The following is a 5,000-nucleotide window of genomic DNA, read 5'->3' as shown; positions in this document are numbered from 1 at the left end:
CAGACGCTACTTCCACCCCTCTCACACTCCTTTCACCACCCCTCCCCTCCCCCCAGATGAGCGTTAGGCCCAAGTCTAGACATCAGATCCCCTCCACTATATAAGGTAATGCACGAATGCACTCTAAGTGTCATTTCTTCATTTTGTGAGTACTGTTCCGCAACTGTGTTATGTCATTATAACCTCCTATATTTTTGTGTTCTTACTTGTACTTTTGTAGTTTTTGTACTTTTGTATATTATAGACTTTTTCTAAAGATACCTCTATATAAACGGAACGTTGATCATTAAAAAGGATGTTTTTGTTAAACTTGTCTTTGCACACCCCTGGAATGGCCGGATCAGAAGACATCTCCTTAACGACCGGTGTCAGGAAGGCGGAGTAGCTTTTGGAGAAGAAAAGCTGTCTACATCAAGCCTACCTGGATAACCTCAAGTCCACGGAAAGAAAGATGCGTATAACGCCATCCGCAGGACTGTTCAGCAGAAACTACTCCAAATGCAGGACAAGTGGCTGAGTGACGAAACAGACGAGATTCAAGGACATACTGACAGGCATGACATGAAGAGGTTCTATGATGGCTTGAAAGAAGTCTACGGCTCCACTTCCTCGGGATCATCCCCCTCCTCAGATGAGACGTGAGTCTTGAGACCAGGCTAAAGGCCTACAGGGCAGTAGTACTCTCTACACCTCGCCTACAAAACGGGGACGGTGTACCAACGCCATGCTAAGAAGCTGAACATTTCCACACAATATCCCTCAGTAAGCTGTCCTTCCCAGAATCTTCATCCTGATGCAGTCCCATCTACGCTGGGCTGGACATGTTTTTATGCCAGACCACTGGCTCCCCAGTAGACTTTTCTATGGCAAGCTACATCATGGAAAGAGGTCTCATGGAGGTCAGAAAAAAAAAAAAACGCTTCAAGGACCCTCAGAAAGCATCCCTGAAAAATTCTGACAACAACCCTGAATCCAGGGAGGAATCTATACCGGAAACGAGATCATTGGAACTCTGCTGTGCACAAAGGCGCCAAGTTGTGTGATGCCAACAGGACTGTTGTAGGTATTCAGAAGAGGCAGGTTAGAAAGTCACGAGCAAATAGTCTTTAACGATGTCTCCATCACCACCTATCCCTACTGTCAGCGATCTTTCATGGCACGGGATTGGTTGTAGAGTCATCTGCAAAACCACAGATAGACGTCATCAACTGCAAGAACATTCGCCCCCTCTCCATCGCCATCAGCTGGACGACAATGATGATCCTCATCGAAACCGATGGACAACGCTATGTGCTGTATACCGTGTATACACGTGTGTGTGTGTGTGTGTGTGTGTGTGTGTGTGTGTGTGTGTGTGTGTGTGTGTGTGTGTGTGTGTGTGTTTGTGTGTGTGTTTGTATGTGTGAGTGGGTGCAAACCATTAACATGAACTATTTGTTAACCCTTTCGAATCGAAATGCTAAATGGCAAGGTTACGAGTTATGGATGTCAATGATTGGAGTTAGTGTTCTCTGTACAAAGCGTACATCGTAGTTCTATATTATTCGAAATTTTATTCTGTATAACTTGCATTACAGAATACAGATCCTATGTTTTTAAGATACTATACTGTGCATAAAATATAATGTTTAAATTTTTCATTCCTTTCTTTCTGGACATTAATATGGAGAATCTCTTTGTTTGCTATAAAAACAAGAATCGAAAAAAGTCTGAATATATGAAATGCTTGAATTATGATTTTGATATCATACATGGTGTCCTCACGATGTAGCCTTATAAGAAGGACGTCAGAGAGTGTCATCTCCCTTCTGCCCATCTTCAAGCTCCTCCAACTTTCTCTGTTCCATTTAGGCAGTGTTCACACTATCAGTCTGAACCGCGGCGGTTCAGTTACAATGTAAGGCGATGGAAGCGTTCACACAGAACCTTGCAGTTTTTCCTTGACTATCCGGTACCGCCGTAGTTTCCGCGCGGTTCAAACCGCTAGTGTGAACAAGACCTTAGAGGTGCAGCCCCGAAGGTATGGCATTCAGACTTCGAACTGGGTGCCGAGGAGGTGAATAAAACCACCTGGCGACATCTAGAACAAGGGCGAAGTACCACCCGGTATGGAAGGGATTAAAACCACAACAAAGAATATTACCGGGAGCGAAAGGCTACCGAGAATTTCATATTAAAGCATTACGAGGAATTTTGTGAATATTTATTTCCCTTTTTTTTTTTTTTTTTTTTTTTATGAGGAGGAGTATGCTGCGGGGGTTGACTGCAGGCCTAAGAAAGCTATGAATTACGTTTTTTTGTTTTATATTTCATTTTATTCAAATATTATTTTCTTTATATATTTATCTATCTACTTATTGTTTATCTATCTATGTATCTATTTGTTTCTTTATTCATACGTTTATTCATTCATCTATTTATATTTTTCATTTATTTATTTATTTTCCTTTTACTTATTTTCTATATTTGTCATTTTGTTCATTTGTTTGTTTATTCGGCTATCCATTCATTTATCTATATAATTTATTTATTCATTCACTCATTTAGCTATTCATTTATCTATTAATTTATTCATTTACTTATTTATCTCTTCGTTTATTATTGGGCCTAGTAGCACGGAATACTAAACATCTTTGATGGCCTGGAAGGTCTACAGGATTCGTAAGGTCTGAGGTCTTTAGAAGAACCAGAAATGAAACACAAAGTACCTGAAGATCTGGAAGGACTTTGGAAGGCCTGAGGGTTCGGAGAGTGAGACGTCCGGAAGGACTAGACGGTTCCAGGGACCTGAAGAACCCGAAGTACTTTGAAACTTGCAGGAAATCTGAAGAACATGGAAGAACCCGGTTTGTCAGAAGAAAACGCAAAGACCCTAAAAAGACGAGGATGATCCGAAGAGTCATGGAAGGTCCGATGGACCCCGGGAGGTCTAATGGGCCTTGTTGTGAAAGATCCTAAAAGCTTTGGAAGGTCCGACGGCTTAGGGAAGGTCCGATGAGCCCCGGAAGGTCCGATGATCCCCGGATGGTCCGATGATCCCCGGATGGTCCGATGATACTCGGAAGGTCCATAGGGCCAAGAAAGGTCCGAAAGACCCCGGAAGGCCCGATGGTCCCCAGAAGGTCCGATGATGCCCGGAAGGAGGTCCAAAGGACCAAGAAAGGTCAGAAAGGCCCCGGAAGGCCCAATGGTCCCCGGAAGGTCCGATGGGACTTGATATATCTTATGAAACTCGGAAAGCCCGATGGGCACCGGAAGGTCCGATGAGCACCAGGCCTCAGGAAATCTGAAAGGTCCCGGAAGGTCCAAAGGACCCCGAAATTTTCTTCGGGCTCCGAAAACCTCATAGAGATCCGGAAGGTCCAAAGGACCCCGGAATAGTCATACGGTCCCGAAAAGTCCCAAGGGTCCCGGAAGGACCAAAGGGCCCCGGAAGGTACTAAGGACCCCGGAAGATCTGAAGGGCCCTGGAAGGTCTGAAGGGCTCCGGAAGATCCGATGGGCCCCGAAAGGTCCGAAGGGCCCTGGAAGGTCTGAAGGCCCAGGAAGGCCCAGAGGGTCCTGGAAGGTCTGAAGGGCCCAGGGAGGCTCAAAGGGTCCTGGAAGGTCTGAAGGGTCCAGGAAGGCCCAAAGGGTCCTGAAAGGTCTGAAGGGCCCTGGAAGGTCCGAAGGGCCCCGGAAGGTCCAAAGGGTCCCGGAAGGCCCGACACGCTTTGAAATCCCCGAAAGCTTGGAGACGGGCGCTGAAGGCCTTGCCTAGGAGGGCTGGAAAACTGATAAAGTGCGGCTGCGACTGCCGAGGCGGAAAAGCTCGATAAAGCCTCGGTGCTAATTTACAGAGAACGGCCCTGGCGGTCGGTCTGTTTGTCAGTCTTCCTGCTCCTCGGTCCCGTTGGTCTCCCGTTGTGTCGGTCGTGCCTCCGAAGTCGGTCAGTCGTCAGTCGGTTAGTGGGCGTTCGATCCAGCAGTTCACTTTAGTCAACTCTTACACGGGGTTTCCTTTGGTTGAATAAAATGGTCTTTCGGTAGTGGGTGGGTTAATCGAATAAGACCCTGTTTCCACTTACGGTTTCAACCATCACGGCGGTTCAATTACATCGTAACTCAATGGAGCCGTTCACACACGACCGCGCAGTTTTTCTTTAACTATACGGTACCGCCACGGTATCCGTGTGGCTCAAACCGCCAGTGTGAACAGGGCCTTAGACTCCAGCTAATCCTTCTACTGGAGAGGAGGTCTCCATTCATCTTAATAAAATCACCTGGCGACAGCTAGGTTCCTGGTGACTCTCAGACATTCCCTGGCTGTTGAGGGTGAGGTGGGGAGGGAGTTTCTGGTCTAAGATGAACAAAATTATCTGAAGACATCCGATGAAATGTAGGAGTTAAATGTGACGCAACTTGCAGATTTTGTCCCGGCTATTGTATACGATTATTATGTTCGTCTCATGAGGCGCTTTTGTTTTTATTTCCATCTACTTATCTTAAAAAAAATAGAGCGGCTAAAAATGCGAAATAAAGAATGCAGGACCATTCCGGAAACAGAAGAATGATAAGTGTATCAATTTGTGTTCAAGTGCCGGGGAAGGAAAAGTATCTCAAAATTCCCATTTTCGGAAGGGCCCAAATCATGCACAGATGGAAAAGGGTCAAGAGAAAGAGAATTCCAGAGCCTCCCAGCTGGAAAGGAGAAAAAGAGAGCGCGTACTGGGCGACTCTACTAAAAAAAAAAAAAAAAAAAGAAGAGAGAGAGGAAATAACAATACAAAAGGAACAGTAATACAGTTACGCTGCGGAGAGATAGAGCCTGAAGTTTGTTAACTTGAGTGAAAACGCTGATAAGGCTTTGGACTGTCTTGCTCAAGAGTACTGAGTGAGGCAGTTCGCCTAACACATGAGTACCGTACTCCATACAGGGACAACTAAGTCTCCCTGTAAATCGTTAGCTGTTGAAGTATAGTTATGATATCTGGAAGGCAAGTACTCGTAGATTAAAACCA

Source organism: Oratosquilla oratoria, chromosome 38 (assembly GCF_046742065.1).
Source record: "Oratosquilla oratoria isolate Oo_2021 chromosome 38, ASM4674206v1, whole genome shotgun sequence".
Taxonomy (NCBI): Eukaryota; Metazoa; Arthropoda; class Malacostraca; order Stomatopoda; family Squillidae; genus Oratosquilla; species Oratosquilla oratoria.
The sequence above is the reverse complement of the archived record's forward strand: the minus strand, read 5'-3'. Positions refer to the sequence as shown.